Below are 26,726 nucleotides of genomic sequence, written 5' to 3'. Positions count from 1 at the left end.
TTGTCTTAGAAAAATCTTTCCTTTGATATCTCAGAGAACATTTTTTTTCTCCATGTGTTACAACAGCAAGTGATATTACCTTCTTCTGCAATACCTTGAGGTTTTGAAGGGCAGAAAATAGATTACATAATGGAGTAGGTCTTTTGCATTGTTAACATATCTGAAACTCTCTGACTTGGGGAATGTATTATGACTGGGAAATGTCCACATGAAACAGTGAAGAGGGGCATCCTGTAACTCTTACCAAGTAGTTTGCTTCTGTGCTTTGTTTTTGAAGCTGATTTTCATAAATTCACTTCCAGTTAATGATTGAAAACTCATTAAACTGGGCATTAAGTAGGCAGAAGATTCCTAAATCATAAGAAATACCATATGAAACAGCAGAAGGATAGTATTTCTAAAACTGTAGCAATAATGCATTTAAAAATAATGATTATTAATTACTAATAACTTCAATTTTAATTTTGAAAAGCATTTATTTAGATGCTTTTTAAATAAATGAACTTATGGCTTCTTGTAATATAGTTCTGGAACTCAGTAAAAATTCTTTCTGAATTTTTCTGTGGCTGTTGGTCTTTTCAAGAGTGTCATCTTTCTTTTTTGTAGTGATAATGAATGATCCTTACCTACTCCTCTGATGATCCTACATTATGATATGGCAGAATTCCTTATAATTATTACTAAGATGAAAATATAGCAGATGTGCTAGTCTGAAGGGGGAAATCTAAGCTGAAACTATTTCAGTAGAATTCAATAGAACTCATCCTATTGCTTTTTATAGAACAAGAGAGTTGATTTTTCACCTGAGATTCACTTTCTTCTTTCTGTCCCGATCTGTTTCATTTCAGCCACACTGAATTTAGCAGTTGATGACGTTGGCACTCATTTCTTTATTTCACTGTATTTAAAATGCTAGACAACACTATCAAATGTTCTTCACTTCAATCTCTTTTCTTTCTGTTTGTGAATGTCACACTGTGTTGTACAAACACAGCAGGGATGAAAGCTAACACAAATGCATATTTGTGTCTACAGCACAAAAATGTGTATTTATAGATGAACAAACCAGGTCAAATCTTTCATAGTAAAAAATAAATTAAACAGCCATTTGTCAGATGAGTGTCTGGAGACTATTATTAGTAGTCAATAGAACGGGTCTTAAAATGGGGGGAATATTGGCAGGGGGAAATATGCAATTTTAATGACATTTTAGTTTATAAAGGCACACACACACTCAGATTAAAAAGACACCAGGCCTGTTTTTCACACTACACAGTAACTCTGAAATGAACCACTCATAAATTTGTATTAGTTAGGCTGAATAAGACCAATGGTCTAGAAGGACTGGTTCAACACAGATTAACTAGTTTATTGATTAGATGTACAAAACATATCCAAGTATATGAGTGAATTTCTTTGCTGCAGCAGATGACACGGAAAAGCTCAGAATGATTTTAGAAAATGGTATTTATACCTTCACTTAAGTTGTTTTGGTGAATATCTGTGTAGAATTACCTAACCTCCATCTGCTTAACTCAAATGCAGAAGTATAAAAATATCAGCATACCGGAGTTGCATCTATTCTTTGTTTTGCTCCATCTGGCATTCTTGAAAGAAGAAAAATCAGAAGTGCAGCATACACAAAAATTATACATCTGATTCAGAAGAATAATCCTTACTGAGGATTTTACTAGCCGAAAAACCAGGAAAAAATGTAGTTATGACCTTACCATGAATAATCAAAGATTGTGTCAGTTTGGCCAATTCTTTACTATATAAAAGTTCTATTCGGATAAGTATATAGATAAAATAGAGATCTGAAATAGCAAAATAAGTCAACAACTGAGGGGAATAGAAGTTGGCAAGAATGCCTCTTCAAATCAGCAAGAAAACACTGATAGCTAGTTTTACTGCACAGTGAATCAGCAGTTATTCAGAGGTGAGATTTAACTCAACTTCTTCATATTTACTGGTAAGACAGTGTGTGTATAAAAGTGTGTTTCTTTGTTTAAGAAACTGTACAGAGTATCATTCTCTCCCTGTACCCTCTGGGACTGTTGAAAGTCTTATGTGGACATAGCACATTACATTTTTCCTGTTTTATTGCCTTTACCCTTACTTGTTACCTAACATAAAGAGCTCACATGTATTTTGCTAACTGCTTGCGATTCAGATTCATAAGTAAAGGCATCAGATGCTATTTCAGATGTCCCAGAGTATCCAAGAGTTTCACAGGAGCAAGCAGACAAGAGATGGGGCCTATAGTGAACCTGTGCTCCTCTGGAATAACTCAGGGCAGATACAGTAACATGGATCATCTAAAATAGCCCCCTTTCTTTTGGCAGTTGAATGCTACCCTGTTAGTGATACATGTGAATAGCCAAACGTTTAATATTTATTACAAATGGCAGGAACTGAGTAGATATTTGTTAATTTCTCCTTGTGTATTTCATTTACTATGTCAACATGGTAGAGCATGCTACCATGTTTATTTTTTTCTCTAATAAGTCTTCTTTTTCTGCAGCTTTTTTTCATCTGATTGCAATTCATAAAAAATAACTGCTTTAAGAACAATTACAAAAGCCTGATTATAACTTCAATGAGCTTGTGTTACTTATTGCCATAATAAATGTTTAGAAAGCATTAAAGATAAAGGACCAAATATTGATCCGTTGTACTGGCATAAGTGTGGAGTAAAACCAGAGCACTTAGAACGAGGAGCTGGGCGTTGAGCTGATACTATTGACTATTTTAAAAAGATTTCTTGCAGTTTTCCTTCGTGAGTTATTTAAGCAAAGATTATGTTGTATATTAACAATAGTTTTCCTTTCACGTTTTCCTTACTAAAACTTCATTTTTCTCATAATGTCCTTTTTCCAAACTTTCTTTAACACTGCATTTTGCTGTAGTAGTCCATAATCAGAAAAATAAGCTATTTTACAGCTCTCTTTTTTATTTTGAGGAGCATTGGAAGGGAGGAAGATGGCCAAAATCAATCTTTTCAGTATAACCCTTTTTTAAGCATAAGTGTATGGCAGGTGAGATTTGCCAGTATAAATGTACTGTATAAATAAATGTACTGTATAAATAAAGTATAAATCTATACTAGATTCCATACTCAAACCTCATTACAGACTTCAGAAATTATGATGAGACTCCTTGTAATTTATTCTTCCATGTGTCTTGAGAGATTTCTCTTTCTCTAGTTTTTGCGTATTTCCAAAGGTTTTTGTCCAATGACTACTTTAACACACTTTCTTCGTTGTGTATGTGTCTTGGTTTCAGGTAGGATAGTGTTTATTTTCCTCCTAGCAGCTGATATGGTGCTGTGTTTTGGATTGAGGATGAGAATGCTGCTGATAACACACCACTGTTTCTGAGCAGAGCAGTGCTCACAAAGGGCCGAGGCCTTTCTAGCTTCTTGTGCTGCCCTGCCAGTGAGGAGTCTGGGGGTACACAATGAGCGGGGAGGGGACAGAACTAAGACAGCTGGCCCACAGTGACTGAAGGGATGTCCCACACCCTGTGGCATTGTGCTGAACAATAAATATGGGGTGGCTGGCTGGGAGATGTGGGGGTTGCTGCTTGGGGATGGGCTGAGCATTGGTCAGCGGGTGGTGAGCAGTTGGAGCAGTTGCACTGTGCATCATTTGTTTTGATATTCTTTTAATTATTATAATCATTATTATTTTCATTTTCTGTCCTATTGAACTGTTTTTATCTCAACCCACAAGCTTTTACTTTTTTTTTTTTTTTTTCCTCCCCCATTACTTTCTTTCATCCCACTGGAGGAGTCAATGAGCAAAGAGCTGTGTGGTGCTGAGCAGCCCACTGGGTTAAACCACAACAGTAGTAAAACTTATTATAACAATTTTTTATAAAAGTGCATGAAAAATGTTTTTATTATCAATTTATATGTTCTTGGACTTATTAAAAGAAGATTTCTTGCTGAAAGTGGGAAAACAGATACGCAAGTGTATGCTTCTGGTACTCTTCATTAGCTTTATTTCCAGGAAGGTTAGCTTAACACTGTAGAGCACATGAAACCATGATTATATTTTGCAAGAGTGGGAAATCCCAGACTGTCCATTTTTAATGGAGATGGTATGATGGTATAGTGTAAAAAGTGAACATAAGTATGAGGAAAGTGCTTACCAATAAGCTGCTACTTAACTGTGTAGTCAGAATTTCTTTGTATTACAGTAACTCCAAGGAGCACACATTGAGACTTTTTCAGAGAACTACAAACTTATGTCATTGCATGGAATGACAGAGGTAAAGCAACTTAGAAAATTACCTGTAGTGATTCCTTGAACTGAAAAACTCTTTCTCCTGCTTAGTGAATATCTTTGTACATCTATTTCTGTGGATGCTTCCACTGTTCATTAAAAACCTAAAAATGAAGCTTTTTTTATCTACTAGGTTATTTTTGAATCATTTTCTATCATCCATTTAGTTTTTAGTTTTGCTGGACACTGCTATGATTCAATATATTTTTGGTTTTCTTTTACAGTAGCTCAGATTTAATATACTTATTTTGTACTGTTAAGTTTGGCATAAATGAACATCGATGTCTTCATACAGGCAAACACCAAGATGTACATGTACTTCCATAATCTTACAACCATCATGGTCTCAGCATGACTCAAATTAAAATAGGTTGATGCAGATTTTTTTTTTTTGAAGTAAACCTGACTTTTTCTTTGGTGGTTGTTTATACTACTTTTTTTTTAAAAAAAAAAAAAAGAAAAGTCTTTTATTTATATATAGCTCTGCTGCTAGTGAGACATGAGATACAAAAGCCATGTCACTGCCATGTGACCGCAAGATATGACCACTATTCTGAAGAGTGAAGAGCAGATTAGGAAACTTCTTTGACCTTTTTTTTTTCTTCTTTTTTTTTTTTTTTTCTCCCTCCTGATTGGAGAAGAGGGATATGCTGATCAGGGGATGAATTGATCTAGCAGTATTTGTAAAGTGGTATATGAATTGAATTGGTAAGAAAGTATTTTCTCATGTAGTGTTGGTATATTTTCTGTGCCGTCCTCAATTTTGAAAAACCAATGAAGGAAAAAGCCCTGAGGAAACAGGCATTTCCAAGAAAGCTTCTGACTTGTTCAGAGAGAGACAGTCCATATCCAGTTTCAAACTACTTATTATAAGTAGTCCCATCTCCTTCCAAACTGTCCCACTTTGAGTCACAGACACAGCAGGAGATGAGTTTTAATCTCCATTTTCTTCCAGTGCTTGGATGATGCAGGAACTGCTAGTGACTCAGTACAGCAGCACAAACTGTCTTCATCTTACGTAAAAGCTCCAGGCTGCATGAAAGCAGGAGCCTTACATAAACAGCTAGTATTTCAGGGTGAAAAAGCGTATCAAAGAAGCAAATCAACAGGGACAGCAAGAAATATCAGTGCCCATTACAACAGGAGCTTCTTACAGAGACTCAGCTGTTGTCTCATGGAAAGTGGGATTTGCTTAGTTCCCAATTTGAAGGAGGTAGGTACCTCTCATTGCAAAACCAAGGACTGTGTCCTTTGCTGAACCACTGAGGTGATCTGTTTAGAATCCAGTGTTAGAAACAAGGAACAAACAGCTCTTTGTTTCTGTATCTTTCTTATAGACATTCTCATAAATAAATATATAAATAAAAACTGTCCAGAATTAGTATAGACTAAGAAAGCTCTGTGGAGGTTGCTAGGCAGCCGAGGCCAAAGGAATAGAAAGCAGTCATGTCTTTGAAAAACAGAATCAGTGACTTATGGGTTATCTGGAGTCACCATTTACTGTTGTCTTTAGTCATAAACATGAGCCAGTGGAATATATTTTTCTTTAGTGAATGAGCAGTAATTTTAAAAGATTTTAAATAAAAGGTCTGTTTTGTATCTCTTGCCTATTAGTGTTTACAAGCTATGAAATTATATGTATGATAATTATTTTTAATATTTATTTATTCATTGATTTAACTAGGGTATGTCCAATCTGTTCAGGCTATAAGTGGAAAATATTTTTGCAGAGTAATTAATTTTTAAACTTTTGTCCCATTTTCATTTTATCACTATTTGCATCTAAGACTCCAAATAAAGGAAGGTTCAAATGCTGGAAAGTATACTTCATCCTCAAAATGTCTATGTGTTTCACTGCTGTTAATGACAGTGGAAAGATCTAATTTCTACCACCATTTCCTTTATGTATGATGAAGCTACACATTACAGAAATATAGCAGTAACAAACACACTCTTCTCATTACTGTTAAGCTTGTAAAAATGCAATAGCAGGCAAGGTTTCATATGCAAGATTAAGTGATCACATTATTAACAAATTGCTGCCTGTGAAATCTCTGTGCTTGTATTTGTGTCTTTAAGCCTTCCCAAAATTAACTGCGCTTTTAGTAGTCATGTTATACATACAAGTATGCTGAAGGAACAGCATATCTTGCAACTCTCCTACCTTCTCGGGTAGTGTAATGACAGCTCTTCTATATCATGTTTTAGTCTACATTACTTATTCTCTCTCAACATCTTCAAATGATTTTGTCTCTAGGAGATTTAATTGATGCATCATGGATTTTCAAAATTTGTTTCTTCCACAGGGTAGATGCTGTTGTGGGGTCCAGGCAGCTTTGTGGAAAAGTCTCCAATGGTCTGGTAGGATGAGAAGGTCCAGGGGTAGTTTGGAATACGAGGAGAAGCATCACCTCCCAAGACGGTAAACCTACTGAAAAGGTAATTCATGCTAGGATACTTCTGCACAGTCTGCTGTTAAAGCTCCTGGATGTCGTACATGGCAGAAAACTAGTAGGGAACAGGAGCACATACTTTTAACGCTGTTCAAGTGCGCATACTGTCTCCTGCAAATCTTTCTTAAAGCCCTGGCTGTCAACTCCCTTCCTTATGTGAGTGAGAAATTGAAGGCTCTATCTTACAGTGCTTTTCTTGCCTTCCCTTGGACCTGTTTGAGAACACACAAAATTTACAGCAACTTTCCAAAAAATTCTTCATAGGGCTTATGACAATGCCAGCATATCTGCCACAACTTTGAGTAATTAAATGTTGTTTCCTAGGCAGACTTAATAGTTTTATTTTTCACAGTACATAATTATGTTTGGTTGGCTTATTTTGGTCTTATCTTTGAGGCTTAACTGTTGTGTTTATGGAGACTGTCTTTCTTCCCGAATCTTAACTATGGATGTTTTTATTGCTAACATTTCAGACGTCCAAGAGAATGAGCAAACTAAAGATCTGTTATCCCTCAGCATCCTAACTGTAATGCTTCTTCCTTCATGTTAAGAGAGAGTTCAACCAAGAAGTACCAGTCAATGAATGTTAAGTTTCTCAGCTGTCCCAAAAGTTCAGCTATGTTGTGTACATCTGAGCCCAGTTAAATCTCAGTATGTCCATGCTATGTATGTATTTACTGGTCCTCAGCTATAATTAAGTTTGCTGAACAAACAGATTTTGTGCACTCATCCTAAACCAATCATGTCCCATGATACTTTACAAAATACCTGAAAAGCTGACTTACTTCTTTCATTTATGAATGTACCTTAATATATGCAGAGACTAAGAGTATTAGCAATGGAAAATCACACCGGTAAAAAATGAAATGGGATTTTTGATGCAAAAGTTTTCATAAGGTTCTATTCCCATATCTCTTGAGACAACCAAAAAGAACAAAACATCATTTAATTAGGAAAGCTTTTTCCTTTGCTCAGGAGTATGGATGATTTGACTGGTTGAGTACTAGTCTAGGCTTTCAAATGTCTCTGGGAAATACCTTCCTTTTTGTTGCTGGTGAACTCAGTTCAGCTCCTTGGCATACATTAATTAAAACCATTCAGAGATTACACTGCTTCAATTCACAAATTGCTTCCATGCTTCACCAGGCTTGGCAGCTGCCAGAAAACCAGCCAATCTGTACTCACATAACTTACTTGGAGTTATTTATGTCTCTGTATAACCTATAGCTGTGGTAGAAAGAGAGAGTCAAAAGCCTTCTATAAGGAATAGAAAGTACTTTATTATCTGGGAGAAGCTATTAAGGTATGCGTGACAGAAGAAATGGTTGATATAGGAAAGTGAGAGGTCTTACCTCTCACTTTATAGATATATAAAAGTCATAATTTTGGTTTCGTAGTCTGCCTTTCAGAACTCTTCCACTCAAAGGTCTCACTAATCAATTTAGTCTAAGTTATCCAGACCTAATTTGTTTTTTTATTGTGTAGAAAAAATGAGCTAATAGGGCTTTTTGTTTATAAGGGTCCAGTAGTCTTTATAAAAATTGCATCAATTGATTGCAAGTAATTTACTGTAAACAAAAGACAAGAATAGCTAGCTTGCTTATGGTTAGAACTAGTCTGAGATCCAATGGATCTGGCTTCAATCCTAAGCTGTGTTTCTGATATTTTCTTGCTGCATTTTTTTAACCAATAAAATGAGTAGAAATTTTGTAATGTACCTTTGTTGATGCTTCTGTGACCTCAGTGCCATAGAGAGTAGTTTGGGTGCCAGACATTACACTGGAAAGAAGTTACAACCCTTCAGGGAAAGAAAACTGAAGCTAGATGAGATGAAACTGAGATCTCTTTATTTGCAACGTACTAAGTAAAATTTGAACTTCTCCAAGCCCTACACTTAATGAGAAACAGGGTGCTTAGTGGATTGATGTTTCAGTTTCTGATTCACTGCTTTAACTGTGTTTCATGGGAACTAGTGTTGTGAATGTCACTTTGACTTGAGAATGGGGAAGATAAGAATGTTGTTTAAATATAACATGATATCTTGATGTTAAAAGATTATTTTATTACCAATATTTTTGGTAAGAGGCTTTTGTCTTCATTTGTGTTGATATCAATCTGATATCAGGAGTAGGTATATATTCTTGAATTCTGACCATATTTTGTTCGTGGTGGGAACTTCAAATGTTTCACATTGTTCCAGCACATGGAGCTCTTTACTTGCATTTCTTTGGCTGCTCAGCTTACTGCGGATGTGTTTACATTTCACTTTTCTGTTTCTGTATGATAAGTACTTATTACTTATTTTTGGTCTATTTTAAGATGAATGGTTCTAATATTTATTTATTTATTTATTTATTTTCCCCTGTGGCAACTGGGACTGGAACTAGATGATCTAGCTTGTTCTGTTTTTCTTCCTTTCCTAAGTAATCAGTTAAGTAGCCAGTTCTGTTCTATATATTGTGGAAAAGTTCAAGCCTTTCAAATTAATTGAAAGGACATTCAGCTTCAGAATTAATAATATCCTTATACACAATGAAAAATTGCATTTGAGAATGAGGTATGTCCCAGCATTTCAAACAGCAGAAATGAGATATTCAAATAAAACCCGAAGTTCTTTTCACCTAGTAACAATTCATATAGACATGTTTAGAAAAAAAACTTGTTTTGAATGGCTATAGATACTGACCTGTGCGACAACAACTAGCTCTACAGAGCTGGCAATTGAGACTGAAATCACAAAGCAAGGATGTTTTCCATGCAAAACTGTGTAGGCAGTGTCCATTGCTATCAGGCAAAGGGAACACTCAACTAAGTAACTATATATATGTATATTCTTTGTATCCATAAATGAAAACTGTGAAGTTTCTGTTTTTATTTATTTATGTTTACCAAGGGACCTCCAAAAATTTATGTAAGAAGAAAGAACCCTTAGATAGAATTGAAGTTGATAGCCTTCGAGAAAAATGGAGTTAGGAAAACTTAGCAATTTCTTTAATGTTTTACAGAAACCTAAAGATTGTGACATCCCAAAAACAGACCATTGGATCTTTGGAATGATCTGAGAAATCAAGTATGAAGGAAACAAGTTACCAAGCAGCACTCAGTGGGCTATACACATTGTATTCCACAGCTGAGAACACCATATTTAATGAATTTTGTATGTTTTGTGGGAAAACTGATGCCTTCTTTTTGCTTAAACTCACTGTGTGGAATTCCTCCTTCATTAAAAACTGGTAGAAAAGCTCACCCCTTCAGTGTGTTAGGATTCAGTGTCCCAATTTAATTCTTTCTTTTCTCCCTCTCTAGCATTGTTTTTTTTTTGTTCATCTACCACTTTTGTTTTGTATTGTTATTTCTCCATTATTATTTAATTTTTTACCTATTGTGGCAACTTATCCCAGTTTCCTCAAGTTCTGTTATGACATAAGACAAGAAACTAGTTGTTTGGTACTGAAGGAGAGCAGTGTAGGGTATTTATTCTTTCTGAGACTGAATGTTTTAGGTACCTTTCTCAGAATATTCTAGTTCCTGTCATGTTTCAGGCTCCTGTCCTGCAATTTTTAACACTTGCTTTAGTGGAAGTGTTGTTTTGGCTACAGTAGAATGAAACTGGTGGTAGAAAATTTGATCCAAATAAAAAGTACTCAGTGAAATTCCTTGAGTCCCTTGACATCTTGGGAACTCGCAAAAGATTAGCCGTTTATTTAGCAACATATAATTGATTAAAAAAATTAACACCGAACTACTTTAAATGTCTTGTGACAAAAGAAGCTGTGTAAAAGGAGGAGAGAGGGGAAGAAAAGGATTTATTCTCAGATACAGCAGGCAAAGCACTTTTTATTTCTTTGCCATTTGTATGTATGTAGGAGGTGAGGTTTCTGTAAGAAACCGTCAGACGCACAGCAGCTTTTATTTATATGCAATGTCTGGAATAACGTTTCTTATGAAGGTATTGATAGCTGTAACAAGAATTGAACATTACCAAATGAACTGCCTGCATTAAGCAATATGATTATTAAAAGAGCAAACTGAAACCAATTTATATACACAAGGTGTCTGACTGCAGCTGGAACTCCCTAGGGCATTTAAAGCTGTATCAAAGTAGCTGGAGAAGACAGTTATTCTTGTGGAGCTGCATGAAGGGGGCATGATTCTATAAAACATGACTTTATAGCTGTTGAGCAAAAACACACTGAAAGACATTTTACATGAGGAATGTGAATGAAACCTAGTTGTAAGCATAGATTGGAACAACATTTTGATTAGAATAACATTTTACATTGTTCTGTTTGTTTGCTTTGTTTTGGCTTGCAATGCTCTGTTTGCTTGCACTGTGCAAAACTTTAATCTCAAGTTTTGCTAGGTATAGCTTTCATTTTTATTTTTAAACTGGTCTTGTACTGGGGATAAAAATGAATCGAGTGAAACAGGACTGCCTATATTGCTGTGGATAGAAATTCAAAAGATTATGTATGCAAGTAAATTAAAGGAGCTGTACCTTGGGACACAGGTGCTGGGAATGCTTCCTACTTCTCCATAAGCATCAGTATGGAGACGATGGCTGCCAAACAGCAGCCTTTGGGAAGGAATTCCCTCTGGCAGAACAGTCCTGTGTTCTTCCTCCTTAGGAGCAGATGGCAAAGAGACAGCCCACGTCACCAGGCAGACCTGGATATGCTTTGTGTTTTGGGGCTGAAGATTATTTTAATCCAGTAAATTGTTGTTCTTTTCAGCCATACAGATATTTGAACAGATATATGATACAGATATTAGGTAAAATAAAATTTATTTTGGGGGTAATCCCTGCATTTTTTTCTGTAAAGCAAGTGAGCTGTACAGATAAAACTGATTTTATATGGCATAAAATATAGTAGCTAACATAGGTGAACTAAAGCTAAATTGAGCATATATTTTTAATATATTAAAGCATTGCTTTATATTTGACAAATAGACTATTATATACTATTATATTATTATTTTCAGTAGTTTTCTAACATTGGTATATTATGGCACTATGACACTTTATGAAAAGAGCTATGTAAGCAAAGAGTAAAAAGGTGTTCTACAACATTGAGATGTATGCCAAAATGAGGGAAGCGATGTCTTTATTTAATCCCCTTGATTTATATCTATGATTTTGTGTGTGTGTGTGTACTGATTACAAGAGTATTTGACTGCTTCACAGTCATTAATTCCTTCAGATGCATAAAGAAACAAGAGGTGCCTCTCTGAACACAGTGAGCCTCTGATCGATACTTAAAAATACAGTACATCATAGTGAAAATGGTAGTACACTGCCTAATATATTAAATAACCAAGCAGCACAAAAGTGCTCAACTTCTCTGAACACTGCACTCAGAAATGGGTTTCTTTAGCAAAACTACATGTTTAGAAGCAGTATATTCTACGCGTAGGTCTTTTTTTTTTTTTTTTTTTTTTAACCTTTGCAGCTCCTGTTGTTTGATCATTATTCCAGTTTTACAGATAAAGAAGATAAGACACAAAGGTGAAGGATTAAGAAAGTTAGGACTTAGGACTCTTTCTTAATGTTTTTGAAATCTGAGCCTTTTTCCACTTAGTCTATTTAAATTTATTATTATGTGTCTTTGAATTGCAAGAATTGCAACTAGTGTCTGGGTTTCACAGTAATGGGGAATGTCACTAATATCCACTAGTGACTGATCTGAGAGCTATTGTAATCCATTCCTTTACTGCAGCCAAAAGTTAAATTTAAAATGACCAACATGAAAAATCAGTGTTCTTTTAGTACCAGAAGTAATTTAAGTCTGAATTGGTGGCCATTTAATAATGGAATTTCCAGCTGTCATGATCCAAAAAGAAAATAAAAGTGAAAAATGGGGCTCATAAACAAAGCTGGGTTTATCAGTGTTAGCAATAACAAATCAAATTCAAGCTGTATATAAACTTTATGCATCCTACATGGTCACAGAAGGAAATCAATGGTTATTCACTTGCTTAAACCAAAATTCTAATTAACAAAATGAACAAAAAAAAATCTAGAAAGTGCGTGCTGGGTTTAGGAATTTATATATAAACAGTGACACCATACTTGGCATACTCTAATATGTCAGTCAGGCTCTGCTAGATGAACCTCTTGATTATTAATCCAAGATCAAATGATAGCTTGCACCTTTCCTGAACTCCATGTTTTGGAAAGTTTTTCTTCCTTGATATTTTTTTTTTCTTAAATATTCCCAGAATTCTTTTATTCTAATTCTGTTTCAGACAGAATGCCAGCAGAAATTTTTTTCTAGTGACCTTTCCACTGTCCCAGTTAACAGCCTGATGAGATTCAAGTAACAACTGAAGATCACTAAGAAAATCTGAGTAAACCAGAAGTACAGTGGCTTGCAATAGATGCATTTTTCTCTTTTTATTTTTTATTTCAGTTTGATTAAAATCACAATGTGAGAAATGCTTTAGAAGTTGAAGAGTGAAATCTGATTTTCATGGGATTTAATCTGATGTGAGCAAAATGTAAACATAAACTTCTATTACATGTGTTTTACTTGAACTTGCTGGCATGCATTTCCAGTTCCAGTTCACAGAATGTTAGAATGTTTTTTGTTTTTTTTTTTTTTTTTTTTTAGTTTCACTGATTTATGGAGAAGGAATATTAGACATTATTTATTTCACTTGCCAAATTTTCAGATTTTCCCGAGCCATGTGTGAACAAGCAGTTTCCTATTGGACAGTCTAATGTAGAATTTGGCGAGAATTCCAGGATGAAAACTGTAGACTGTGCCATCCTGTGAATGAAATAACAGAAAGTCTTTATTCCATCATGCTTAGACGTGATTTTGTGAAAAGAAATATAGTAATCTACACTATTCTATACTATGCTATTCTATACTATTCTATACTATGAAAGAAATACAGTATTCTCTATGTTCTCTTACGGGTATCACTTATTCATTCCTCTATTTTCAAGTTAGGCACTTAAAAAAGTGTTAACACAAGTGGTTACAAATAAGTAACATTTGAAAACTTAACTATGGATCACATAGGTCAGAGAATTATATTATTATCCCAGAAGCAAATTTCAGTGTGGGGTTGTTATTTTTTTCCCAGTTGCTTGTTATTCCTTATCTCAGGAGTCAACATAGAACAAAAAAGAAAAATAGGAAAAGAGTAAAGACTTTCAGAATACAAAAGACTTCTACAAATAGGGCCTGATCTGAAACCTCTTAATACTGATAGAAAGGCATTTTCTCATTTTCAACAGGATGGGGTTGAAACTTTGACTTAATAGTAAGGTGCTAGTCTATTTAGATACATAAAAATATATCTAAATACATTTGATTATTTTCTTAATATCTCAGACAGAAACTTGTTAGTGTTGATACAATTTTAAGCATGTGAATTGATGTTTACTTATTATTACAGATAAAATATAAAATTTATGAGCACTGGCAACAACTGGAATGCGGGAAGGAGGAGTGAGAGGAAGGAATGAAAGGAAGGACTGACTTAGAATTCAGAAGAAGAGCTATTTGTTGGCTATAGCAGTTATGTATATTTGAAACACACACACACACACACACAAGTTAAATTCCTTCCATTCATGGTGAGGTTATAGAGCCATTGATGTATGTATGCCCACTGTCATACCAGGAATGCCATGGTTATTTCTAGTGACCTGAAGAAGAAAAGGACAAATTCACTCTCATACATTATATTCTCTACTTAAAGAGACTGCAGATTCCCTGGTCATGCTATGAATTTAGTGTACACAAGAAATGATAACGAGGACAAGTAAACAACTGTGCTGATCCTTATACATACTGGTTATAATAAGACTTAACATGAATCTGAACTTGTGATGACTATTGTGATGACAATAGGTTAAATAATTTGGAACTGTTTGGCTTTAGGATTTTAACCTCCTGTGACAACTGTAATAACAGTGTTCATGCACATGCCATTAACACCTCTGCTTTCTGCTTTCATCATTTTCTAAGAAAAAATTAAGTAGAAATTTGCAACTTCTTCCCTCCTCAGAAACAGTTTAGTTCCTATGTAAGGATTGCTGTGGTAGAAAAACATTTCCAGTAAAATGTAAATATGGGAGGGATAGAATGATAAACTGTTTATATCCACATAAATATTGTGTCACTATCTTCAAGTGTGTGATCATGTCTTAGTCATTCTTCCTATATGTCTGCCATCCACTGAGACCGTGCCTCATTCATTGCACAGGATTACTTTAAAAAAGTAACTGTAGAGAAAGAAAATCTGGGATATTTTTAAATGCTTGTCTTTGCAGCTGAGAACTTTTTTTTTTTCTTTTTTCTTTTTTCCCCTGAGAGAGAGAGAGTAATGTGTTTCAGGTGCACTACATACACATTTTTTTCCTGCTGTTATTAGGAAGTTTAAACTCTGTCAGTCAGTGTCCAGAACTCCCAATAAAAACAGCTGGAGGTCTGTACATGGAGGAGAAGTAGAATGTCGAGTTGAGCTCAGCAGTGTGTCTGAGAAAGGAAGGTGCTTCCCTAGACCTTTGCTTCCTCTGGCTGTAGGTAGTATAAAGAGGAGAGTTAAGACCTAAATACTCCAGATGCCCTGACTGTGCTGTCATTTGCTTACTCCTTGAATTTCCCTCCAAAAGAAATGGGTAAGTATTTACAATAGGATTTTTTATTATTATTAACTTATTATTTATATAATTTAACAGGAGAATTGATAGAATTGATTAACCTTCCAATTTTTTGCTACCTCAACTCTGCAGAGATATTTTTTGTCTCCCTTGATCTACTCTTACTCTTCTCCTTCTGCATTTAATCAATGCTTCTCTATTGACTTGGTCTTGCAGTTCTGCCTTGCAAGCTTCAATAGCCTCATCATATTTGGTGCTTATAAAGACCTCATGGAAAACATTGAAAAACATTCTTCTTGGAAACAATTCTGCCAACATTTCACTGATCTCATTTGCATCAAATTATGCGTTGTTTTTTTTTTTTTTTTTTTTTTTGTTGTTGTTGTTGTTGTTGTGTTGCTGACTCACCCTATCCTCTGCCCTAGATAGGTACCATGGTTAACTGACACCTTGTCATTCTGTCTTCCAGATCAGTGTTCTAGTTAGAAATGAGTCCTTCCCTTGTGTCACCTAGCTCTATTCCTGCTCTGTCCTGAGGCAGTTATTCAGTAGCTCATTGTGCTTAAGTTGATTCTGTCCCCATTGCTTATCCGTACCACTGTTTATGGGGTTGCATGATGAAAAAGATAGATTAAAAATAATGTTTTAAAAATAATGTTTTTTAAATAATCTGCTTTTATAGGGAGGCTTGCTTTTGATGTGGATGTTATAACCTGGTTCCCTGGTGGTCTGTTGAGTGTGTGGAATTATATCAGCAACACCAAATGGGTGTTCAGAGGATGGAAACAGTAGCTGGGGACACAGGAGGCAGGAGCTTCCTGAGAAAGGCACTGTTGCCAAGAGAAATGTCTGTGGAACAATGGTCTATTTGCCTTGTCATTTCTCCTCACATCTTTTGCTTTAATTAATATATTTAACCAACTTTCTGAAAGTTAAGGGCCCTTTCAGCTCATGTATTTTTGAGTGATCTCTACCAGTCAGTAGTAACCAGTTTCTCCAGGACAGGAGAGCAGAAAACAGCTGTGCTTATTGATGTCCTCATTTTGAAGAAGCTGAACTATATCCAGCAATTAAGGATGACTTGAAGCTTTCTAGGAAGTGTAAAAATTGGAGTAAGTAATAATAATCCCTCTTAATTCCCAGCTCTGCAGAACTGAGCTGTTGCTCACTGACAGGTTTCTTTTCAAACCTTTGGATGACCTCCAAGAGATTTATGGCCCGCAGTTAGAGAAAACATTACTTATCCAGTGCCCTTCCTGGTCTCAGATGCCACCTTTCTCTGAAGAAAACGTGTCATCCACTTTTCTTTTCTCTTTTGGAACACCATCAGTCTTAGCAAAAATGCAACATGCATTATTTATTTTACTAGGAGATTTATGTCTGGAACATGAAGCCAGGCATGAAGCTCGTCAAGAAGTTCAAGTTAACTAGACACAAGAAAACATTAGATGGATGTCTGTGATGTAAGATCCAATTGGATGCAGCCTCGGGGCAAAGAGATGACATAAAGATGGCACTTTCTTACCTAGTATTTGATCCATGTTGATCTTTGCAGTCTATTTTATTGACAAAGATGCACATTTTATAAAATCACGCCAAAATAGTGTTTCTATGGGAGGGGCTGGCTCCTGTTCCACTGTAAGCATTATGGCTTGTCAGGGATTTTATTTTTAGGGATGATGTAAGATGCAGAAAGCAAGTTGTTAAACTGGCTTTCCAGTGTAGTTTGTGATCCTCCTATTTCTCCATCAGCTCTGGACAAACAAGACTACAGTTTCTCCTCTTGTCAATCTTTTTTTTTTTTTTTTTTTTGGGGGGGTGGGCAGCAGCAGGAGGAGGTTTCCTTTCTTTCTTTTTCTTTGCACTCGTGTATGGACAGATAAATTTTTGATCTTTATTCTAATTATTCTGCATTTTATCAAAAGAATATCCAAGTGGTCCTTAATTTAAGGCTCGTGATTACTTTTAATACTTTCCTAATCTACCTCAGTGCAGCTGAAAATTATGAGTAATGACCATTAGATCCAGTTTTTGTCACTAACACAGCACATCTACTGCTGTATAGGCTTTTTCCATTTTCTTTTTCTCCTTTGCTGGTGCCATGCTTTTGGCTGTTTAATGGTTACTTTGCTGTTGAACTCCACAGGGGAACATATCTCCAAACATTTCTCTAACCTCATGCAGAGAAATCTAAGACCTCTTCTTCCTGTGTTCCCAGCAGGAGCTTCCTGCTTGCTTTTTATGTTTCAGCTACTACACACACATACTTAGGTTTGACTTCTTTGGTAATAGCTAACCCAATGAGCTATCACAGAGAGCAGCTAATGGCAATGCAACCTCATCCCCTTTCCCTATATAATTTTTATATCTACCTGTGAAGTCTTTCTTTACTGTGTGATTAATTTTGCTAATCTCAGAGTTTTAAAATAATCATTATTTCATTATTGTATTTAGCTATTACTCCAAGTGTTTAAGATCTGCATGGCCTTGTGCTGTCAATATGTTTTTACAACAGTATATATAAATATGCCACTATAAGATATTGCTGGGTAAACAACCACTAAAGATTTACATCATACACAGGTTACTCTGTAGAGTACTATTGTCCTGGGGAATAACTGATCCATCTCATTAAACACTGTCTTGTTTCCTGAGACATCACATATTTGGGGAGCAGTGGGTCAAACCAACTGAGGGATATAGACCTAAAATGCATGCTTAAATTGTTTCTCAGCATCTCTCTGGAACTGATCCCAAACTGTCTCCATCTCAAATGTTCTTGTTGTTATTGCATATCACAATAAATTATTCCCATTGGAAATTCTAAGCTGCTTCCAATGCTGCTAGACATCCCTCAATATCAGAGTGTGGTCTTAGAATGAGGAAATAAAATGAGGTATGTTCACTGATTTTTATCCAGGTTTGTGGAAAGGTAAAATTTGATACTTACATGATATGACTGTGATTTAATACAAGCCATTAAATGACTGGTTAAGTCATGCAGTATTTGCTGTCACCTTTCTAGAGAATATGAGGAGGGATTTTTCTTCTCTTAAATTTACTTTCTGATTTATGTCAGTGTGTAATATGTTCAAATAACAAATATAATATCTTGTATGTATTGTGTCATATAATAATTCCAAATATCAAAAGAATTTGACAATGAAATTTTGTAATTACAATCCATATGATTTGTTCAGATAAAACTTTGAAGGAACAGGAAAAAACCTCAAGAAATCATGCAGAAAGATGAAACCCTAGACCAGTCAATTCCTCTAAGACAGTGTACCACTTTGACACATTCTTCACCTCTGTAGCCAGGTGATGTGCCATTTGGAGAATACTTGATGTGATAGGACATGAATAGACAATGAGGCTTTCCAGGGAAGTGGTGGAGTCCCCATCCCTGGAGCTATTTAAGAGACATGGATGTGACACTTACGGACAAGTGATGGGACTTGGGTAGGTCAGGTTGACGGTTTGACCATGAAGACCTTTTCCAACCTAAATGATTCTACGATTCCATGAACTAGTTAACTTTTATAAGCTCTAGAACACTCACAGAAGTGTTGTACCAGCTTGAGTAATATGAAATCTGAAACTGTGAAGGTCTAAGTACTCTTAATGTGTTTCAAGTTATGAGGCTTTTGGGAGATCAGTGCTTTCTAAAATTCAGACTTTTATCTTAGTGCTGCATTCTATATTTTTTTCTGTCTGGAGGCTCAGATATTTGGCATAATATATATGTAAGAGGAAAAATGGCTGCATTTTGAAGTCAAGATCATAGAAAATGATTTTGAAATAAACTTACTGTATTTATTTCATTCATACTTGTCACAGTGCATATTACACTCTATGCTTATAAAACACCTGGACCTGCACTGAACTGTTAAGTTAATCAGTAGTGCTGTTTTATTCATAACTCTTACATGCAAAGAGGTGACCATAAGAAAGCTACAGCCTGTAAGGCAAATGATGAGAAAGTAAGATGTAATACTAAAAGTATTGTTTGTTACCTTTCTTTCTTTTGGGTGAAAGAAAAATTAAAAAATTAAAAAAAAAAAAAACAAAAACAAAAAAAAAAAACCTACTGTTGTGACTACTGGACTTGATATTGATTGCTTAATGGTAGACTATTTTAAAGTATACCTTCAGAAAATGTAAAGGAAGCAGGAAGATAGTGACCGGAGTTATATGACAGTTCTTGAGAGCAGCAAGTAATCAAAGGTCACAAGGATCCAGGACTGAACAGAATGAGAAAGACTGCAAGTATAAGTAAACAAGATGAGAATCTGTACTGTTTCTTAAAGAGCTCTGTGATAATCTATGTTTAGACTTCTGGAATTTTAACATTATATTTGCTTGCCTAAGTGATATATGCAGTGTGGAAGATGCAGTTAAATTGCTGCAAGCACAGCTACAACAAAAATATATGCTGTAGATGAGTATTTAAAATGACAGTGGTGCATACAAGAGACCCGCCAACTTGTGAAAATCGGAACTCTATTGCTTCTTGCATGATATTCAGGGAACTGTGTTAAAGAGAAACAGGGCTAATCCTAATGAAACATGACCTCTTCACTGTGCCAAACGTATGTAAACTGAATCCGACTGGCTGCTGCACTGGTGACATTTTGTAATTCAATTTAATGGATTCCAGCACTTGACCAAGCAGCTGTCAAAATCTCCCCTTGATTGCCCCCTATGTCATCTTTTCATCTGCTTGCTTTGCATTTCAATTATCATCTCATTCTCATTTTGCATCTCCTGATCACGTGGGTATCTAGCAAATGTCTACAATCAAAATAATCTCAATATTGCATGTAATTTCCCTTTATGATTCTATGCCACCTCCAGTTCACATCAGGTTCTTGTTTCAGTTAATAACTAAAACACGTTTAACAGATATAACATGTTATTTACTTGAAATATAAGGTATCATTCCTATTCTGACGAATGTTATGGTTTACTTAAATATCATAAATGCAGAATAATTAGTTAATCAATTTATTTGCTATACTAAAATCTACTCCATTTTTGTATGGAATGAGTCTATCCTCACAATGTAAATAAATCTCATATGTAAGTAACAAATATGGTTGCATTAAGTGCTTGTAAGACCAAGACCCAGGAATGGCATCCTCCTTGTGTTATAACAAAACACACCATTTTATTTATAGCTTATTTATGCTTTTAGCTTGCCATAATTTCAAATGATTCCATTACTGATATCACAAGAATGAAGAAGTAGGACAATTTAACAGCTAAAGTGGCTTTTCAGAAAATTACACAAGTTATTGGCATCATTCACAATTTGCCTGGCACCATTATATTTAATGTAAGATGACTAACTTCATTAAGGCTGAAATATTAGCTGGTAGGAGGGGCAGCCAACTGGGGCTATAGTTCTCTACCCAAATGTGGCTTAATCATTTCTATTAACGTGCAATGCAAGAAAGGATTTGTCCAGAATTAAGGAAGAACATGTACCTATCTATACAAATATAGACAGCACTGATTGCTGTGAGTTTGTGAAACTAAAAGAACAGAAGAGGCAGGAGCTTTGTAATATGTCTGAGAACAACATTAGAATTATTTGAGTTTGGGGAATAAAATGGGGAAAATATTAATAGACTGCCAGGGAATAACACTTGTAATACTATAGTAAGAATTACTCTGCATATCTTTCATGTTCCTTTACAAATATTAGAAACACAGTGTTTGCAAACTTTAATTAAATCATCACTACTCCACTGAGAGTTAACATTTTTAACCCTGTTTTAATGAAAAGCTGTGTAGTACAAAGTTATATAAAATGGTCTATGCCTTTTATTAGAATTAGAAACTGCTTCCTAATCTTCTGTGAAAATTACCTATGTTAAAAATAGAAAAGATATATAAATACATCTTTTTTTTTTTTTCTAATTTATATTTAACTTACAGTACCCTCAGGCATTTAAATACTTATGTAATCACATTAATCACTAATACAAATGATTATATCCTGATCAAAATAATTATATGATGAAGTCAAGAGGTCTAAAACTTAGGAAACTTTTTATAAAATATGAGAATAAATTTTCAAAACTTACTTTTTAACTTACTTTTTATTCTTTACATATAGAGTTTACATTCACAAAATGGCTGCTTTCAGGGTGGTAATGCAAACTTATAGAAATAAAATAATTATCTGTTTTTGACATTTTAATATGTTATTGTTATCTTTACTTTTGAAAGAATATATTGGATATTTCAGTTTCATTGAAAAGCATACTGCTGAGTGTTTTTCTCAGTTCTCCTGTAACTTGGGAAGCAAGCAATGAAAGAATAAATAAGTGAGTGAATTTATTTTATTTAAGAGCTGTCATGGCTCTGATTTCTGGAAGGGCTGATACAGCAACAGCTGTAATAGAAGCCACTGACAGCCATAGCATTAAGCATCATCTGGTTTTCAGAATCCTGGCCCTTGTTAATTCGGTGGAAGCCCATAGGGGTTGAAAGACATCAGATTTTCTGTAGCCTGAACCTTGATTTTCTACATTTCTTTCTTCTAATAGCACTACATTAAACTCAGTTACTGTACAAAGGTTTTTTTTTTTTTTTAATGGAAAAGTATCATTGAAGAGATAATAGATATTTAAAAAAATAGCATGAGGAAATGCTACGCAAGTGATAGTTTAAAGTCTTTTGGCTCTGTTTTTATTATTCTATGAAGTTAAGTATTAATAGAGTCAGTGCTACTTAAGCAAAGTCATTCGTATCATCTCACTACTCTACATGGAATTAAGGAAGAATGAACTCTCTAAGTAAGCAGCAGATAACAATGCAGCACGACATAGAAATGATTGAATTTGCCAGCAGTGTTTGTGCAATGCTTGCTAATTTACAAGGGCATTTTCAAGCGATTCAGTGGCTGGGATTCCTTGGGGGCAGTTCACTTGGGCACTGAAACTGAATCAACATTTAAATGGTTTTACTTTCAGAGTGGTTTAGAAAAATCCTAAGTAAGTAATGTTTTCATAATTAATACAGTAACTGCAAATCATGCAAGGATCATTTGCTTTTCAAAAGGAGAGAAAACAGCATTCTCATTTGGCTGGGCATCTTGCACTGCGTTTGTTGGTACTGTGAAGAAATATAAAATGCAGATTGCTGGATTAAGACGAGCAATTACTCACTGATCTGGATGGCTTTACTCCCTCTTCTTTAGTAGATAATCTATTGTGGAGGAAATGAAGTGAACTAGAAGTCAAAGAACTGAATTCTTTGCTCTGCCACTGATGTGTAGTGTATATAGCCTATGCCACAGCATCCCACCTTTCCCTGCTTTGGTTTCCCTTTGGGCAGAAATAGGAGAGCCAATGACCATGTTCAAAAGAACATCCAAACACCTGATTTTCAATTCAAGATGTGTTGTTTTCACCCTACAGGAGCTCCTATTGCTTTTCTTCCTTCTTAATGGCACAAACATGTTTTAACATATGACTGTGAATGTTTTGCTGTATAGAGGATATTACATTGCTCATTTCGTACTCTTTCTGTGTATGTACAAAGAGGGATAGGCTGTTAGATATTTGCATTAGATGTTGATGCACTAAATACCTGCACTCACTTAATTGCTGCTAAGTTCTAATAAAGCAGGAATTTGGGGCAGGGTATTAAAGGCTGGACCTGGTGCTTAGGGACATGCTGTAGTGAGTGGTGTTGGCAGTAGGGCAGTGGTGGGACCAGATGATCTTGGAGGTCTTTTACAACCTTTATAATTCTATGATTCTATATTCATGATAGGAAGGAAGGTGATGTTCTGGCAAAGAAACAGAGTCGGAGCAAGAGACAAGTCATCTGTTCCTGACTACTTAATTTCTTGAATGTTTTTGAAAGGCTTGCTGAAGTGAAATCAAAAATCCTTTTTATTTTTTTGTGAGCATTAACTTTTTTTTTTTTTTTTGTTAAACCATAATAGTAAAACTTCAGTAAAACTGCTCCACCTCCATCATTGCTAGTTCCCACCCTTTCGTCTGTAATAACTCTTTTTAAAAATGTACTTGAGATACATGAGATAATACATGAGATAATAAATACACATTTACAGAGGATGAAAAGATTTAAATAGCTTTCTCTTGCAAAGCCTTTGGAGGGCAAGATACAAAATGCAATTCTTAAATGCTCTAGGCAAATGTAAACCCCGAACTGGGAATCCTTTGTCACTGAAGCAAGAACAAAAAATATTGTCATCTCAGACCATTTTCCAGTGAGCTCCTGAGATTTTCAGCATTGCAGAAGGGGATCCTGGTATGAGCAAAGCTGGCATCTGCCTAAATCTGATTCAGACTCCATGGGATGAAAAATATTTCTTGACCTGTTGTTGCGACCTGTTTTACCAACCATTGAATTTTTCTTGACTCTGCCCTAGTTGTTCAGTAAAGCAATTAGAAAAAAAATAATCTCACAAGGTCTTTTGACTGAATTTGAATAATGCCCCTCAATTTCTGAAGGTTTTAATACTGTAGATGTTTATAGATTTACCAGATGAAGTTTCTTCCCAAATCTGTGTCCAAATCTGTGTCCTTGACTCCATCCAGGTTGTAGACTCTGAAACTGCTAGCTGTGCTAAACTTTTGGAACAGGAAACTTCTGTTTCTGAACTAATGCTTCTTTTTGATGGGCTTCCAGCTTAAAGAAAGGCTGGAAGAATTTTTTAAAGGCTCTTTATGCAAGCATGTTGAGACATGTTTTATTTTTATTTTTAAACTTTAGGTATTCCATTCATTTCCTTGTAAAAAATAATTTAAAAGTAAAACTGAAGAACAGAAAGGGCTGCTGGGAATTGAGTAGCACTGCAGATTAATGGTCTGTTGCCTCTGAATGCTGCATGTCATATATGAAACTTCTTCTGTAACATAACCGGAACTTGGTATTTCAGTTCATATACATATACACATGTATATTTTTATACATGCATGCTTTCTTCCTGATGTACGCATGAACTTTCCATGGGCATTTTTGCTCAGTGCTTAAATAGCTTCATTTAAAAGACTTATATTGTAATTTCTGTTGCTATAACAGTCTCTGAGGCATATGAAATGCCACTGAGTTTAGTAAGAGTCTCAGATCCAGTGGCTAGATGATCCCATAATGGCTGAAATTCAAATCAGAGTATGTTGATCATCTTTGAAGAGCTGTTAGTAAATATGCAAAACTTATATCAGAAGAAAGTTGGTTTAAAACCAGGTGATGCTTCCCATATGGAAGAGCTACAATGCCTAAGAACATAATTAAAGTTAGTCTCTGAGATCTGGCTTGGCTGCAAAGTCTGTGTAAAAACAGGCTTTTACTCTATCTTCCCTCCTATTCTCACCTTCTCTTCACATTGAAGTAAATTTCATTAGATTCTTTGGAACCTACTAATTTTACTTTGTTCAAATTTATAAAACTACATTATCTATTTCAATTTAAAATTTAAGAGGCACAGTGTGCATTATGTGAGATTCATCCTACTTTTCATATATATTATTACCAGAGATCTCTACTGTACCCAGACAAGTGGCTGCAAATCACCTCACAGAAGATAATTCTGTCAGTTGGTGGTTACTGCTACATATCTTTCTTAGTAAGCAGAAGTTCAAAAACACTCAACCAATTAGTAGATATGTGGTAGATATGTGTGTGAACAGCATTAGCAACTAATTTCTTCTATTCTGCAGATACTACTCTATAACATTAGGCGATAACCATGTTAAGCTCCAGGGCAGGCTACAGTGCGGCAATGTACAGTTGGTCTCTAACCAGGAGTGACACCAGGCAGAGCCATGCCTTAGAGTTTTTATATGCATCATTAAACAACTGGAGTTTTGCCTATGAGTTAGAGTAGAAGAATGATGCCAGTGTTTTTCGGTCATAGTTATGCTTCTGATTCATTGCATGGCATTAAACAAATCATCTTGCATCTGTTCTCACTTTTAAGGTGAATTTTGAGGTATCTTTCAGTGTTACAGGCATGATTTGGACCTCCAGATGCTATCGCAACATGTATATGAATGTAATGAAAATGTATATATGTAAATAGTAATGAAAAATAATGTGGTTCACTTTTGCATAAGAACTGCTTGAGTGCAGGGGATCTTACCACTTGATCGAATAGATTACTCTTGAATCACTGAGACCAACCTGTTATTGTTCAGATAGATATAAGTATATATTACCTCTGGATCTAACCTGTGTTACCAACCAGACTGTTAAATCTGTTCTCAAATGATCTCACTGTCTTTGTTGTACCATCTGAGTACATAAAATGTTATATGCATGTGAAGAACACAGTACTTTCACCCTATTTTTTGATTTTTATGAGTTATAGACATTATCAAATGCTTTAAGTCATAGTAGTCATAAGAAATCACAGAATTGTTTGGGTTGGAAGGGACCTTAAAGATCATGTAGTTCCAACCCTCCTGCCTTGAGCAGGGATACCTTCCACCAGACCATATTGCTCAATGCCCCATCCAACCTGGCCTTGAACACTTCCAGGAATGAGGCATCATCAGCTGCTTATTTGTATTTTCAGAATGGGGATAGGCCTTAATGAAAAATAAAATGCTACTGTTTGTACAGAGTTAAGAGATAAATGGCATAAAGCAGTTTTGTATATATATTATAGAAGCTCACTGCTTTTAAACAATGGAAACAATTTTTTTTTGTTGTTCTGTTTCTTATTGAACACTAGACATATGACAGATCTATATGTCTGAATTTGGCACCATGAAAAAGACCATTCACTTAGATAATTTAACCCAGATTTTGCACTAGACTCATATTTCTGTGTCAAAACTGTAGGAGCTGACCAAGCTTGGCAAGGGCAGTCATGTGAAACAGATCTTATTGCTAAGATACAGGCACCCCAAAACTATGGCATTACATATGCAGGGCAATGTAAGGTAGACCGAGAATTCCCTCTGCTAGGCTCCTTTGAAAATCTTAGCTTTAATGTAATTAAGTAAAATACTGAGCTGCAGTCGCCTTGATGGCTTGAGTCTTATGCACCTAGCTGACAGTTTCACTATGCTTCTGCATTGTCTGTACTTTGATTAGTCTCAGATACATTTAATTAGCAGGTTGTTTGATCAATTAGATAATGAACCCTAAAGTCACCTTCTTGCTTAGATGTGCCTTGAACAACAATTTTAATCTTAGTGACAGCTCTTCTAGAAAGAAAAGGAGAGAAACCAGTGTAATTAAGCTGTTAGTGCATAAAAATGCCTGTGTGGCCATGCAGCATAAAACTAAAAATATTTTGAACATATCTATCTTAAACATAGAAGACAAATAGTTCATTGGATGTTAACGGAAGAGTTTCATTTTTATTATCATTTG

General features: G+C 35.3%; 1 protein-coding gene across 4 annotated transcripts in view; it reads left to right on the top strand.

Annotated features, from left to right (window-relative positions):
• LRRC4C (leucine rich repeat containing 4C) overlaps positions 1–26,726 on the top strand; it is a 91,313-nt gene that overhangs the window by 33,005 nt on the left and 31,582 nt on the right. For 3 of the 4 annotated variants that reach the window (XM_068684692.1, XM_068684693.1, XM_068684694.1), the window contains exon 2: positions 6,596–6,728. The exons of the other annotated variant lie outside the window; for it this stretch is intronic. The gene's annotated coding sequence lies outside the window, so the exon portion shown is untranslated. The remainder of the gene's footprint in view (positions 1–6,595; positions 6,729–26,726) is intronic. 4 annotated transcript variants of the gene reach the window in all.

The sequence above is a fragment of the Anas acuta genome, chromosome 5 (assembly GCF_963932015.1).
Source record: "Anas acuta chromosome 5, bAnaAcu1.1, whole genome shotgun sequence".
NCBI classification, from domain to species: domain Eukaryota; kingdom Metazoa; phylum Chordata; class Aves; order Anseriformes; family Anatidae; genus Anas; species Anas acuta.
This window is presented reverse-complemented; position numbering and strand designations above follow the sequence as displayed.